Below are 17,282 nucleotides of genomic sequence, written 5' to 3'. Positions count from 1 at the left end.
CTCCAACTATTATTGTGTGGGGTGAAATGTATTTTTTGAGCTTTAGTAGGGTTTCTCTTGTGAATGTGGGTAATTTTTTATTTGGAGCATATATGTTAAGGATTGAGAGTTCCTCCAGACAGATTTTCCTGGAAATGAGTAAAAAGTGTCCTTCCTTATCTTTTTTGATAACTTTTGGTTGGAAATTTACTTTATTCGATATTAGAATAGCCACTCCAGCTTGCTTCTTGGAGATGTTTGCTTGGAAGTTTTTTTCCCACCCTTTTACTCTGAGATAGTGTCTGTCTTTGTCTCTGAGATGAGTTTCCTGTATGCAGCAAAAGGCTGGATTTTGTTTATGTATCGAGTCTGATAGTCTATGTCTCTTTACTGGGGAGTTGAGACCATTTATGTTAATAGATATCAAGGAATAGTTGTTTCTGTTTCCTGCTATTATTGCTTTTTTGTGTTGAGTTGTGTCTGTGTTTTTTTTCTTCTTTTAGTTTTCTTGTTTAGAAGTTTTCTTGTTCTTACTAGGCTGTATTTTCCCTCATTGTATTGGGTTTTCCACCTATAATTCGTTTTAGTGCTGGGTTTGTGGTCAGATATTGTGTGAATTTTGATTTGTCTTGAAATATCTTCGTCTCTCCATCAATGGTGATTGATAGTTTTGCTGGGTATAGCAGCTTGGGCTGGCACTTGTGCTCTCTTAAGGAGTGCATGATGTCTGTCCAGACTCTTCTAGCTTTCATAGTCTCTGTTGAGAAATCGGGTGTGAGTCTGATTGGTCTGCCTTTATATGTTACCTGACCTTTTTCTCTTACTGCTTTTAGTATTCTTTCTTTACTTTGGGCGCTTGATGTTTTTACTATTATGTGTCGGGAGGTATTTATTTTCTGGTCCAACCTATTTGGAGTTCTGAAGGCTTCTTTTATGCTGTGGTCATCTCATTCTTGAGGGTAGGGAAGTTTTCTTCTATGATTTTGTTGAAGATATTTACTGTGCCCCTTAGTTGATACTTTTCTCTCTCTTCTATTCCTATTATCCTTAGTTTCGGTCTTCTCATTGTGTCTTGGATTTCCTGGACATTTTGGGTTAGGAGCTTTTTGTTTATTGCATCTTCTCTGGCTGTTTTGTCTATGTTTGCAATGTTGTCTTCTGCCCCCGAGATTCTCTCTTCAATCTCTTGTAATCTGTTGGAAATGCTTGCTTCTGTGACTCCTGATTTCTTTTTTTGGTGTTCTGACTCTAGGGTTATCTCTTTTAGTGTTTTCTTTATTGTGTCAATCTCTGTTTTAATTTTCCTCTTCCATTCCTTTATTTCTTTGGTTCTGTTTTCCTCTAGTTCTTTCAGTTCTTTGAGTGTTTTTCTTGTTTCTTCTTTAAAAGCTTCTGAATCTTTTTGCTTTTCCTCCCTTTCTTGTTTAATTAACTCTATCAGCGTCTTGAGGCATGATTTCAGGTCTGTGTCTTCTTTTTCTGGAGTGTTTGGAGTTCCAATGTTTGCTGTTATGGGAGAGCTGGGCTCTGGTGTTGCTAGATTGTCTTGGTTCCCTTGGGATATACTCTTTCTCTTTCCTCTTGCCATTTTGTTGTCAGTGATATGTTCTTACCTTTCCCTTGTATCTGGTCTCTGTCCCTGGTTCTCCACTGGTTGAGGTGTCAGATGGGTCGAGCCCTGTTTTATGCCTCAGAGTGTTGGGTGTGAGCAGAAGTTCCAACGTTCTGTTTCTGTTTGCTGGATCAGGCACTGCAGGGCAGGGCAAGGCAGGGGGTGTACTTTCCTGGTGTACTCCACAGAGATCTTTCTGCTCCCCTACAGCCCAGGTCTCCCACCCACCAGTTGCTCAGCCTCTACAAGCCTCCGTTCTGGGTGGCAGATGGGCCAGGCTCTGCTCTGCGTTCGGAAGTCGCCTCCGGGTGGAAACAGAAGTTCTAATTTTCTGTTCCCAATTGCTGGATCGGGCAGGGCGGGGCAGGGCAAGTTACAGTGTGCACTTTCCGTGTGCACTCCGCAGAGATCTCTCTGCTCCCCTGCAGTCTTGGTCTCCCACTCACCAGTTGCTCAGCCTCTATCGCCGTTTTGTTTTCTTGACAATGTCCTTAGTCTTACAGAAACTTTGCAATCTCATTCAGTCCCATTTGTTTTTTTGTTTGTTTGTTTGTTTTTTTGTTTTTTGTTTTTTTTTTTTTTTTGCAAAGAAAGGAATTATTTCTTCTTTATTTTCTTAATAACAGCAATAGCTTTATTTATTATAATATTAAAGTAAAGTCTGTATTTTTGGCACTAGGAATTTAATAATTTTTCTTCTAGTCTTTCTTATCATATTATATCTATTTGGTTCCATAGATCCTTTTATAGAATAATCTTTGATTCCCTTTAACATTCAATCTCCTAAGACTCTTTGGCTGCCTTTTCATACAAGGACATAGGAACAAAATCATGGCTTGCCCTCTGGAAAGCAACAGTCACTACATTTTTGCAGATATTCTTGTAGAGGTGCAGTTCAAGGGATAGGATATGAACATCTCACCCCAGATGACCATTCTGGATGCAAGAGAGGAGGCTGGTAGCAGCTAGGAATGAGAGTGACCATGGTTAAAGATCCATTCATCACAGGATCCAATATAGATCCTTTACATCCAATATAACTACTCCTCCTGTTCAATGGACAGCCCTAGCTATAAAGTCCCTACACTGAAGCAAGAACAGTGACAGGGCCTCCCATAGCTCCCCATCATTTTCCCAGTCCTGATGCAAACTGTCAATTAGAGATTGTTCCTATCAAACCATTTCCACTGGCAACATAATCAGCATACCAATCTTATCAGATGACCATAGGAGCATAACTGGAGGGTTACCTAAGGGTCAAATGTCTTTTTTTTTTTAAACAACTTTATTTTACAAAACAAAGATAGATGTACAGATTTTAAACATTTTTTGCTTAAAATTATACTTTTTGTCAGTACTTTTTTTCAGATTTTAACATAATTTTTATATAAAACTATATGAATATATTTTTAGTCAGTACTTGATTTTTTTCAAGGTTTGATTGTATGCCTTGAAAACTTAATAGTTACAATGAGCTAAAGTTCATGTAAAACAAAATGTAACATGGAAATAGTTAAAGTTTTCTTGTTTTGTAAATATTTTTTGTTTTGTTTTGTTTTCTTTATTTCTTGGACTTCATACAGTCTGTGAGTTGTTTCTGGGGGAGTGCAAGCCTCTAGGGTTAGCATCCCAATATCAGAGACCGCATATTATGTCTGTTCTTTTGTGACTGGGTTATCTCACTCAGGATGATATTCTTTAGATGCAGCCATTTTCTTAAGAATTTGGTTAAGTCATTGTTCCTGGTGGCTGAGTAGTATTCCATTGTGTAAATGTACCACAATTTTTGTATCCATTCATCTTCTGAAGGACATCTGGGTTCCTTCCAGCTTCTGGCTATTATAAATAGAGCTGCTATGAACATTGTGGTGCATATATCTTTGTTGTGTATTAAAGTGTCTCTGGGGTATATGCCCAGAAGTGGAAGAGCTGGGTCTTCAGGTAGTACTATATCCAATTTTCTGAGGTATCACCAGACAGATTTCCAGAGTGGTTGTATTAGCTTGCCGGCCAAGATTTTAGTACTATGTTGAATAGGAAGGGGGAGAGTGGGCAGCCTTGTTGAGTCCCTTATTTTAGTGCAATTGCTTCAAATTTCCACCGTTAAGTTTGATGTTGCCATTGGTTTGCTGTATATTGCTTTTATTATGTTTAGGTATGGACCTTGGATTTTTTTTTTCTAAAACTTTTAACATAAAAGGGTGTTGAATTTTGTCAAATGCTTTCTCAGCATCTAGTGAGATGACCATGTGATTTTGTTCTTTGAGTTTGTTTATATGGTGGATTACATTGATGGATTTCCTTATATTAAACCATCCCTGCATCCCAGGAATGAAGCCTACTTGGTCATGGTGAATGATCCTTTTGATGTGTTCTTAGATTCGGTTTGCAAGGATTTTGTTGAGTATTTTTGCATCAATGTCCATAAGTAAGATTTGTCTGAAGTTCTCTTTTCCTGTAGGGTCTTTGTGTGGTTTAGGCACGAGGGTTATTGTAGCCTCAAGAAATGAGTTAGATAGTATTCCATCTGATTCTATCTTGTGGAATAGTTTGAAGAGTATTGGTGTTATGTCCGCAATAAATGTCTGATAAAATTCTGCACTGAACCATTTTGGACCTGTGCTTTTTTTGGATGAGAGGCTTTTGATGACTTCTTCTATTTCTTGAGGTGTTATGGGATTATTTAGATGGTTTTTTAGTCCTGGTTTAACTTTAGGATCTTGCATCTGTCTAGGAATTCATCCATTTCCTCCAGATTTTCCAACTTTGTGGAATATAGGCTTTTGTAATAGGATCTGATGATTTCTTCAATTTCCTCAGTTTCAGTTTTTATGTCTCCACTTTCCTTTCTGATTTTGTTAATTTGTATACTCTCTCTTTGCCCTCTAGTTAGTCTGGGTAAGGGTTTATCAATCTTGTTGATTTTCTCAAAGAAGCAACTCTTGGTTTTGCTGATTCTTTCTATGGTCCTTTTTTTTTTTATTTGGTTTATTTCTGCCCTAATTTTATTTCTTGCCGTCTACTCCTCTTGGGTGTATCTGCTTTCTTTTGTTCAAGAGCTTTCAACTGTGCTGTCAGGTTGCTAGTGTATGCTTTCTCCAGTTTCTTTTTGGAAGTGCTCAGGGCTATGTGTTTTCCTGTCAGTACTGCTTTCATTGCATCCCATAGGTTTGGGTATGTTGTGTTTTCATTTTCATTGAATTTTAGAAAATCCTTAATTTCTTTCTTTATTTCTTCTTTGACCTTGCTATCGTTTAATAGAGTGTTGTTTAGTTTCCATGTGTATGTGGGCTTTTTGTTGTCTTTGTTGTTGTTAAAGCCAGCCTCAGACCATAGTGATCTGAGTGGATGAATGGGAGTATTTCAATCTTCTTCTATCAATTGAGGCTCATTCTGTGTCCAATTAAGTGGTCAATTTTTGAGAAGGTGACATAAGGTACAGATAAGAAAGTCTATTCTTTTACTTTAGGATGATATGTTCTGTAGATATCTATTCATTCCAGTTGGTTCATAGTCTTTGCTAGTTTTACAGTGTCCTTGTTCAGTTTCTGTTTCCATGATCTGTCCATTGGTGAGAGTGGGGTATTAAAGTCTCCCACTATTATTGTGTAGGGTGAAATGTATTTTTTGAGCTTTATTAGGGTTTTTTTTATGAATGTGGGTGCTTTTGTATTTGGAGCATATATGTTAAGGATTGAGAGTTCCTCCTGACAGATTTCCCTGGTAATGAGTAAAAAGTGTCCTTCCTTATCTTTTTCGATAACTATTGGTTGGAAATTTACTTTATTCGATATTAGAATAGCCACTCCAGCTTGCTTCTTGGGGCTGTTTGCTTGGAAGTTTTTTTTCCCACCCTTTAACTCTGAGATAGTGTCTGTCTTTGTCTCTGAGATGAGTTTCCTGTATGCAGCAAAATGCTGGATTTTATTTATGTATCCAGTCTGATAGCCTATGTCTCTTTATTGGGGAGTTGAGTGCATTTATGTTAGTAGATATCAAGGAATAGTGGTTTCTGTTTACTGCTATTATTGCTTTTGTAGGTTGAGTTGTGTCTGTGTCTCTTTCTCCTTTTGGTTTTCTTGCTTATGAGTTTTCTTGTTTTTACTAGGATGTAGTTCACCTCATTGTATTGGGTTTTCCACCTATAATTCGTTGTAGTGGTGGGTTTGTGGTCAGATATTGTGTAAATTTAGATTTGTCTTGAAATATCTTCATCTCTCCATCTATGGTGATTGATAGTTTTGCTGGGTATAGCAGTTTGGGCTGGCACTTGTGCTTTCTTAGGGTCTGCATGATGTCTGTCCAGGCTCTTCTAGCTTTCATAGTCTGTTTAGAATTCGGGTGTGATTCTGATTGATCTGCCTTTATATGTTACCGCACCCTTTTCCCTTACTGCTTTTAGTATTCTTTCTTTGCTTTGGGCACTTGGTGTTTTGACTATTATGCGTCGGGAGGAATTTTTTTTTCTGGTCCAACCTATTTGGAGTTTTGTAGGCTTCTTTTATGCTCGTTGTCATCTCATTCTTAATGGTAGGGAAGTTTTCTTCTACAATTTTGTTGAAGATATTTACTGTGCCTCTTAGTTGATATTCTTCTCCCTCTTCTATTCCTATTATCTTAGGTGTGGTCTCTCATTGTGTCCTGGATCTCTTGGACATTTTTTGTTAGGAGCTTTTTTGTTTTTGCATCTTCTCTGGTTTTTTGTCTATGTTTACATGTTGTCTTCAGCCCCGGAGATTTTCTCTTCCATCTCTTGTAGTCTATTGGAAATGCTTGCTTCTGTGACTCCTGATTTCTTTTTTAGGTGTTCTTCCTCTAGGGTTATCTCTTTTAGTGTTTTCTTTATTGTGTCAATTTTTGTTTTAAATTCATTCTTCCATTCCTTTATCTCTTTGTTTCTGTTTTCCTCTAGTTCTTTGAGTTCTTTGAGTGTTTTTCTTGTTTCCTCTTTAAAAGCTTCTGATTCTTTTTGCTTTTTTTCTCGTTTTTTGTTTAAGGATCTCTATCATTGTCTTGAGGTATGATTTTAGGTCTGCGTCTTCTTTTTCTGGAGTGTTTGGCATTCCAATGTTTGCTGTGATGAGAGAGCTGGGTACTGGTTTTCAGGTTGTCTTGGTTTTCTTAGGATATCCTTTTTAGCTTTCCTCTTGCCATCTTGTTGTCAGTGATATGTTCTTGCCTTTCCCTTGTATTGGTCTGTGTCCCTGGATCTCCACTGGTCCCGGTGGCGGATGGTCCGAGCCCTGTTCTGCGCCCCAAAGCCTCCAGGTGGGAATAGAGGTCCCAATGCTAGATTCCTGGTCCATGGGTTAGGCAAGGCAGGGGTGCCTTTTCCATGCACACTCAGCAGAGATCTTTCTGTCCCCTGGCTGCTTGGATCTCCTTCTCACCAGTCCTTAACCTTTGGGAACGGGTGCTCCAAAATAATTAACTCTAAATTACACTTCCTTGTAATAGTCATTATGAAGTTACCTTATACATTTTCATTGTAATGAAGCAAAAATAACCTAGTACTCCAAGGTTATAGTGCTCAAAGGAGACATGGGATGATACATCCCACCGATGGCAACTATGAGCTCTGCCTAATGCCAGAACATAACCATTAGGCATATTCACTATTTTCCATAGAATCTGTTTCAACTGAAACAAATATATTGATCCACATGTGCATGCCCACTTGTTCTTCCAGCTCATAAAAAAGAGTTGCTTGCTATTCCATGTGTCCATAATGACTGCAGTAGCTCCAGGCTCATTTTTCACATGGTCTCTGGAAGAACTAGTGTTACATTTAAAAAATGTTTATTATAAAGTACACTGTCCTTACCTTAAATATCCAAAAACATTATTTGCACATATGTACTAGATACATTGGAGTTTTAAAAAATGCACTTCCTCTTTTCTTTGTATTATGATTTGGTTTGCATAGAAATCCAACTGTAGATATGACAGATCAGTAAAATTATACTTTTGTAAATGATCTAGTTTTATGGGTAAAAATTTATATTACCTGTAAATATAATATTAGTTATTAATAATATCTTTACTAATAGATGAATATAAAACTTACAAAGCTAGTATCTGTTTTTATTATTCTGTTTTCTTTATTGAAGGTGAATTTTAGAAACAATACTTTGTTGGTGTATCTATATTTGAAGGAAGGGAGATATAAAAGAATTGTTTTAGTGGAGAGTGAAAGCGTCACAACATGAAACCAGCAGTATGTATCCTTATGGCTGTTTCCTCTTGCTTAACAATTAATGAAAACTGGCTGGGAATGGTGTGACTCCCCTGTAATACTATCAATAGGAGACTGAAGTCAGACCATTGTGAACTTAAAGGTAGCAACTTAGAGAGAGTTTCTCTTACATATTAAAGAAGAAAAATGCCTTACACATGGACCTGATTTTGTCAACTTTTAATGAACTTTAATAAAAAATAAATATCCATTTACAATAAAAATGATGGACTGTAAATGTCTGAATAAAGGCAAAAATATTATTTGTGTGAATCTAATGTCTTGGTGAATTTCACTGAAAAAATAAAAATGTAAGTGATAGACATTTTGAAATGTAAGCACTATATAGCAAGTGCTGTGGTTATTGAATTTTGGTATTTCTAGTCAGGCTTTCACTTTTTGGGGGGGAGGGAATTTAACTTCATTCAGTATAGCCCTTTTAGAGTGAACAACAACTTACTAGGATTTTTGTATTCTGGTATCTCCAGAACTAAAAGGAGGGTAGTTTTGACTAAATTTTTTGGGTTTAGTGAAAGGACTGTTACACATGTCATTGCATGGCAGAGAAGAGGGAAATGATGAGTGACATCAAAGTACTCAGACATTGTAAATTTTAATCATCTACTGGGATATCACCATAAAAAAGACACACAAAATATGTTCCAAGTGTTTTTATTCTACAAAAAAAATCTTTTAAAATATATTATTCTGATAGCTAAATTGCTACAAAAAGTATTTTAAGAGAGTAACATTGACAATTATATTGCTTTGGTAAATTTGAAAATATTTCTAGTATATTATGTTTAATCACATTGCTGGGATGCTTTTGGAAGAAAAATAACTAAGACATTTTCTTCAGTTTTGTGAGCTAACAGAAGAGAGTCAATAAGTGGGAGCTTTAACTTATATTAATAAGTAATTCAATGTATTTAAATAATAAGTAAATGCCAGTAAATTAAGGATTTATATGATTTATTAAATTAAAGTGATTAATCAGTAAAAAACCTTAGAGCATCTATACTAATTATTTTCTTCATTGTCTAAAATCTATCATATAATTTGCTATGGAGAATGAGGATATTAAGTAAGACATTGTAAAAAGTTATAAAAGTAACAGAAATGTGTTAAAGATTCTAGTCCACTTAAACCAAACATATATCATCTTTGAATAATATCTGTGTACATGCAATGTCCAAACCATTTCTGAGCTCTGATGGGCCCATCAGACAGATGGAGGGGTCAGACATGAGTTTGAAGTTGAAGAGCTAAGGCTCATCTGGGAGGTTGCCCAGACCTGGGGCACAACCAGGACAGCTGCCCAGAGAAGAAGCTGCTGCTCAGAGCCCTGCTCTGCCTAGCAGCTGGGCCCCTCTGCCCAGGCCCAGATGCATGACATCTGTTCCATTTGAAGCTGGGCTCCTGTGATATTAAAACAAAAAACAAAAAGCAAAAAACAAAACAAAACAAAACAAAACAAAAAACCCACTACTTTGTGTAGGAATCTTTTTTTTTTTTTTTTTGATTTGTTTCCTACATGTATTGAAGGACCAGATTAGGAGGAGAGCCAGATGTGAGGCTCCTGACTATAATCTTAGCACTTGGGAAGAAAATCAAAAAGGTTGCCAAGCACTACATAGTGACCAGGCCAGCCTGGGCTTTAGTGGGAAACACTGTGGGTAGAAAGGAGGAAACAGTGTCAGCTCATCAGGGGTTTCTTACAAAGAGAAATATGTCTGTCTAGGTAATGTCTTTTGCCTCTGCATTCTGGGAGTGAAAGATCTTGAGAAGTGAAACTCTCACTCTTCTAGCCTATGCCTTCTCTTTTATTCCAATGCAAAAACATTTTAATAGGTTGCTGAATGTACAGTTATTAGAATCACCTAAACATTACTTATAAAAATTGCTATATCTCATTAGATGATTCTAGAAACACAGTGAATAGTCTTGCACTCCAAGAATATCCCAGCAATAGTATAAATTACAAACACTGAAAAAAAAACTAGCGATATTTACACCAAGTAAAATAATATATTCATTCATCAAGTAAGGGGGGGCTGGGACTGCTGCCTGGATGTCACTTCGAACACAACTTTAGTACAGTTTCCCATCTTCCACCACAGATCCTACAGCCAAGTGTTTGTGTATGCCTTTTTCCTGTTTATAGGGAACAAGAAATCCTACCCTCAACAATTAAACTTTAAATCTTTTAAGTAGACACCAGCTATGCCTTCTCTTGAATCACTCTTCTTGGTGCAGGGATTTTCTCTTTCTAGAAAAATTGAAGTCCAGCAGAACTGAAGAACAGTCAGTTAGAAGATGTTCTTTAGAATTGAGAAGCCAGAAATGAACCCACACATCTATGGTCACTTGATCTTTGATAAAGAAGATAAAAACATTTTTTGGAAAAAGGACAGCCTCTTCAACAAATGGTGTTGGTTCAACTGTCAGTCAGCATGCAGAAGGATGCAAATCGATCCTTTCCTATCTCCTTGTACAAAGCTCAAGTCCAAGTGAATCACCACATAAAACCAGGTACACTGAAACTATTAGAAGAGAAAGTGAGGAAGAGCTTAGAACACATAGACACAGGGGGGAAATTCCTAAACAGAACATCAATGGCTTATGCTCTAAGATCAAGAATCAACAAATGGCCTGGCTGGAGCAATTAGACAGCAAAAGGAAATCAAGGGGATACAAATCAGAAAGGAAGAGATAAAAACATCACTCTTTTCCTATGACATGATAGTGCACTTGAGTGACCCCAAAAATTCCACCAGAGAACTCCTACAGCTGATAAACAAGTTGAGCAAAGTGGCTGGATACAAAATTAACTCAAACAAATCAGTAGCCTTCCTATACTCAAAGGACAAACATGTGGAGAAAAAAATTAGGGAAAAGATACCCTTCACAATAGTCACAAAAACTATGAAATACCTTAGTGTGACTCTAACTAAGCAAGTGAAGGACCTGTGTGACAAGAACTTCAAACCTCTAAAGAAGAAAATGGAGGAAGATCTCAGAAAATGGAAAGATCTCCCATGCTCATGGATTGGAAAGATCAACATCTTAAAAATGGCCATCCTACCAACAGCAATATATAGATTCAATGCAATCCCCATCAAAATTCCAACCCAGTTCTTCAAGGAATTGGAAAGATCAATGTGCAATTTTATATGAAATAACAAAAGACCTAGAATAACAAAATCCATCCTCAACAACAAAAAAACATCTGCGGGAATCACTATCCCTGACCTCAAGCTATATTATAAGGCAATTGTGCTGAAAACTGCATGGTACTGGTACAGAAATAGGCATGTGGATCAATGGAATAGAATAGAAGATCCAGAAATGAGCCCTCACATATATGGTCCCCTGATTTTTGACAAAGGAGCTGTAAACATTCAATGGAAAAAAGACAGCCTATTCAACAAATGGTGCTGGTCCAACTGGCACTCGGCATGAAAAAAAATGAAAATAGACCCTTTCTTATCTCCTTGTACAAAGCTCAAGTGTAAATGGATCTAAGATCTCCACATCAAACCAGATACACTGAAACTATTAGATGAAAAATTAGGGACAACCTTAGAACACATAGGCACAGGAGAAATTTTTCTGAACAAAACACCAATGGCTCAAGCTCTAAGGTCAATGATTAACAAATGGGACTTAATGAGATTGCAAAGTTTCTGTAAGGCTAAGGACATTGTCAAGAAAACAAAATGGCAGCCAACAGAATGGGAAAATATATTTACCAACTCCACATCAGATAGAGGCCTAATATCCAAGGTATACAAAGAACTGAAAAAGCTAGACACCAGAGAATCAAACAACCCTATTTAAAAATGGGGTACAGAGCTAAACAAAACGTTCTCAATTGAGGAATATTGAATGGCTGAGAAACATCTAAGGAAGTGTTCAACTTCCTTAACCATCATGGCAATGCAAATCAAAACAACCCTGAGATTCCACCTTACACCAGTCAGATTGGCCAAGCTCCAAAACTCAGATGACAGCAGATGCTGGGGAAGTTGTGGAGAAAGATGAACACTTCTCCACTGTTGGTGTGATTGTAAACTGATACAACCACTCTGGAAATCAGTCTGGCGATTCCTCAGAAAATTTGACATAGTATTACCTGACGATCCAGCTATTCCACTTCTGGTCATATACCCCAGAGACACTCCAATATACAACAGTGATCCATGTACCACAATGTTCATAGCAACTCTATTTATAATAGCCAGAAGCTGGAAAGAACCCAGATGTCCTTCAGAAGATGAATGGATACAAAAATTGTGGTACATTTACACAATGGAGTACTACTCAGTTATCAGAAACAATGACTTAACCAAATTCTTAAGAAAATTTTTGACAGATTCAGACACATAATTAATTGGACCTGGTACTAAAAGTTAAGTTGATCTTGGTATAAGGAGAAAAGAAGGTTTGTTTTCTTTTTTTTTAATAAAATAATATGTATTCTTTATTTTTTTAACGACTTTATTTTGCAAAACAAAGATAAATGTACAATTATGCGTCTGAATCTGTCAAAGCATTTTTTTCCAGCACACATACATATATTAACTCAACCTTCTCAACAGTACTTCTCATCTCTAACTGTACAAATGAAATGGCATCTTAACTAGCAATTCTGTATCAATTTTCTTCTGTTTTCCTTATTAAAACAATGTTTTATTTATTCATTGAGGATTTTATATGATCTACTTCAACATGTTCTTTATTTAAAATAAAAGACACTCCAAATTTAAAAAAAAAAAAAGAAAATTTTTGCATCTAGAGAATATCATCCTGAGTGAGATAACCCAGTCACAAAAGAACAGACATAATATGCAGTCACTGATAGTGGGATGATAACCCCAGAGGCTCGGACTGCCCCAGAAACAACTCACAGACTGTGTGAAGTTCAAAAAAAAAGAAAAAGAAAACAAAACAAAACAAACAAACAATAAAAAAGTCATGCTCAGTCCTTACACACCAAGAAAACATTGACTAATTCCAGGTTACATCCTGTTTTACATGTACTTATTGCTCGTTGTAACTAGTAAGACCTTAATGCAGAGTATCAAACCTTTAAAAAAAGGGAAAAAAAGAGTTAATTATTAATGTCTGAGGAAATTCTGTGCAAACACAATTAAATAGTTCATTTCATATTTTATATGAATTATTTTAAATCAACATAATTGCTATAGTAACAGCCTATTACAAATAATCAACTACTTCGAACAACTCATCTTAGAATATAATTCTCAAATTATAAATAAGTGAATAAAAAGAGGTGGCTATTTGAAATATTTAAAGTTTTCAAAACTAAAATTTTTATACTTGCTCAGTAATTAGACATAAATAAATCAGCTTTCAGCCAAGACCAGACGTTTTCACTTAAAGGTCATTCACATTCACATTTAAAGCCTTCATTTAAAAGCTGCTGAACTTTACCAGAGAGAAGTAATTGAGGGTATTATATCCATAGTTTCTGACCAAGGACATTAAAAAAGACATTCTGTATCTTATTTAAATGTACAAGATAAAAATGGGATGACAGTAAATTTGGCTTTTTAGATAGAATAAGGAAATATATGACATTAACAAGACATCTACTTCTAGATACATAACATTCATAAAATTAAATATAAAATATTGTGCTGTGCCATCTAAAGACATCTCTTAAATATGACATAGAAACAGATAAATAAGTACAAGGAGTGTTTCATTTGCTATATGTAGTGACCTAAATGCGTAGAAGCCTCTTTTTGGAAACAACTATTCTCTGATCATCATGTTCCAAGGACTCTTAGCTTTAAAGATAATCTTATAACTTTAGATATACAAAGATAAAAAAGAAGGGGTGGTCATAAAAAAGGGGGTAAAAGAAAAGAGAAGCAATAAGAACATGAAGAATAATAGTGTGGTCATTTGGTTATAGTGTTGTAACACCATAATAGAAACCAGACCTTTGGATGCTACTGAAATCTATCATTTATAAGCAGTATTAAGTGATATTAAAGTATTTTTAACTTTTTAAATTGGAGCATGAGACTGAGTTCTTAAGATATTTACCCTTTAATTCATTTATTTATTAAATTAGTGTGTCCATTGTCTTTGCTTGAGTTTATGTGTACCAGATACACACAGAACCTTGTGCAGGCAAGAGAGAATATTGGCTTCATGGGACAGGAGAGTCAGAAACCTGTTTCCAGGCTCTTCGAAAGAAGCATTTACTGTGAAATACTGAGCCATTTCTCCAGCCCCAATATTGATTTCTAAAAGTCTTTAATATTCTATGGTTAAAAAATCTAAAAAATTAAATATATTTATATATAAACAAAAGATAAAATATACATGCATTTATCATCTACACATTACACAATTATGTATGCATTCATTTGTATCTTAATATTCATATGAGTTTGCATTTTAAAGTATTATATTTTACAAGTCATGTATGCATGTGCAAAACTGTAAGCCAGGCCTGGTGATTCATGCCTGTAATTTCATCATTTGGGAAGCTTCAGCAAAGAATTGCCAAGAGTTTCGGGCAAGTTTGGATTATAGTATAAGATTCTGTTTTTAACACAATGTAGATAATTGTTTTCATATTTTATGTTAAATGAATGAATATTTATGTGCTGTATGAAAAAAGAATGCTATAGATTTTAAAGCCAAGAGAGTCTTAGTGAATTATTTCTCTTTGTTAGAAGAGAGCACAGATATTCAATAAAATCAAACAACAAACACATATATTGAAATCAGATGGACTTAATCCAGCTGTATGTCTTTGCCAAATTCTATAAAGAAAGTCACCTTGGAACAACAAATTGGCCATAAGATGTGACATCAAACCCTTGAAGCATATACACAGGCGATACTTTATTACCTCAGCCTCAAAGTTTTTGTTTACAATTAAAGAAAAACTAAACAAAAAGTATTTTTAAAATGCTGAAAACTAAAATGGCATCAACTTCTTAAATACCAAGTGGCTATGTTTTCAAGTACCATGATCAGTGAAGTTTGTGGTATTGAATACAGTCTGAGGATAAAGGCATGCAGTTGGGAGATGAGCATTGAGTATTTGAGACAGCAGAGGCCTAACTGAGCCAGAAGATAAGCACCGAGAAACACTATAGAAACCAGTCTTCATCTTTATGTGTCAGCAATTACTTGTAGAAAGAGAAAACATTTAAAAAAAAAAAAGGTCAAGTAGCAATTTTCTTCTTTATTAACCAATAATATTTATTAACCAATAATCTCTAAATATTTTTTTGGAAAAAGGTTTTTTAAAAAATGGGACATAGCTGAATACATGAAAGCATTTACTTTAGAAATATTAAGAAAAGCTGTGGTTATTGAGCATTTTCCTTGAGGTGGGCATAGCTGAACATTCTAGATGGCTTCATCCCCTTTTGAAACCACTCACTCCTTCAGGATTATCATCCCCATTTTGCTGATGTAAGCTCTCTCTAGTTTCTTTGTGGAAGCACTTAGGGCTATGAGTTTTCCTCTCAATACTGCATTCATTGCATCCCATAGGTTTGGGTATGTTGTGTGTTCGTTTTCGTTGAATTCTAGAAAATCCTTAATTTCTTTCTTTATTTCTTCTTTGACCCTGCTATCCTTTAACAGAGCATTGTTTAGTTTCCATGTGTATGTGGCTTTTTGTTGTCTTTGTTGTTGTTAAAGACCAGCCGTAGACCATGGTGATCTGATAGGATGCATGGGAGTATTTCAATCTTCTTATATCGATTGAGGCTCGCTCTGTGTCCAATTATGTGGTCAATTTTCAAGAAGGTGCAATGGGGTGGTGAGAAGAAGGTGTATTCTTTTACTTTAGGATAATATGTTCTGAATATATCTATTAATTCTAGTTGGTTCAAAGTCTCTGCTAATTTTGCAGTGTCCTTGTTCAGTTTCTGTTTCCATGATCTGTCCATTGGTGAGAGTGGGGTATTAAAGTCTCCCACTATTATTGTGTGGGGTGAAATGTATTTTTTAAGCTTTAGTAGGATTTCTTTTATGAACGTGGGTGCTTTTTTATTTGGAGCATATATGTTAAGGATTGAGAGTTTCTCCTGACAGATTTCCCCGGCGATTAGTAAAAAGTGTCCTTCCTTATCTTTTTTGATAACTTTTGGTTGGAAATTTACTTTATTCGATATTAGAATAGCCACTCCAGCTTGCTTCTTGGGGCTGTTTGCTTGGAAGTTTTTTTTTCCCACCCTTTAACTCTGAGATAGTGTCTGTCTTTGTCTCTGAGATGAGTTTCCTGTATGCAGCAAAAGGCTGGATTTTGGTTATGTATCCAGTCTGATAGCCTATGTCTCTTTATTGGGGGAGTTGAGTCCATTTATGTTAATAGATATCAAGGAATAGTTGTTTCTGCCATTATTGCTTTTGTGGGTTGAGGTGTGTCTGTGTCTTTTTTTTCTTTTAGTTTTCTTGTTTAGGAGTTTTCTTGTTTTTACTAGGCTGTATTTTTCCTCATTGTATTGGGTTTTCTTAATTATACAGTTTGTGGTAGTTAATATAGAGAAATAATACTGTTCAAAATGTGGAGAATAATGAACTGTGGGTGCTCAGCTATAAATGAGACATCTGTATCAACTTCCAACCTAAAACTTAAGGAACTGACTGCTGTTCCAGAGGTCCTGAGTTCAAATTCCAGCAACCACATGGTGGCTCACAACCATCTGTAATGAGATCTGATGGCCTCTTCTGGTGTGTCTGAAGACAGCTACAGTGTATATAATAAATAAGTCTTTTTTTTTAAGAAGAAGAAAATCATATTCCTATAACTTAATTTTCTGAGCAAAAACTTTATTTGAGCTTTTCCCCACCATGTTACAGCTGTATTTAAATGTATGTGGCTATTCAAGGAAGTTGTCTTATTAGGATTTGAAATGCCTTGAAAGGCATACATCATAGGTTTTTCAGGTTAGATCCATGGCTCCTGGAGCACAATGTGCCTTTCAGTTCCTGAGAGGCTGATGCACTTCCCTCAGGCAGTGAAAAATCCAGGTTTCTTTGTTTCCCTTGGAAGTTTAAGAATCAAGAAAGCTTGACACAACAATTGGCTGTAGACATTAATCTTTTGTACCCTGTATAGCTTGCAAATATTATTGTATCCTGGCAATTATCACTGTACTGATCTTAGCAATTGCCATCATATTTTGTTTCTGTTAGGGATATTAAAAGTCTGGTTGCACGAGAACCCAATGAAGGAGCTAGAGAAAGGACTGAAGGAGCTGAAAGGGTTGGCAACCCCATGGAAAAAACATTTTCAACCAATCAAACCCTCCAGAACTCCCAGGGACTAAAACACCCACTAATGAACACACAAGGAGAGACCCATGGCTCCAGTTGCATATGTAGCAAAGGATAGCGTTGTCTGGTATCAATGGGAGAAGATGTCTTTGGTCCAGTGAAGGCTCATTTTCCCAG

This window comes from Micromys minutus (assembly GCF_963924665.1).
Source record: "Micromys minutus genome assembly, chromosome: 22".
NCBI lineage: Eukaryota > Metazoa > Chordata > Mammalia > Rodentia > Muridae > Micromys > Micromys minutus.
The sequence above is the reverse complement of the archived record's forward strand: the minus strand, read 5'-3'. Positions refer to the sequence as shown.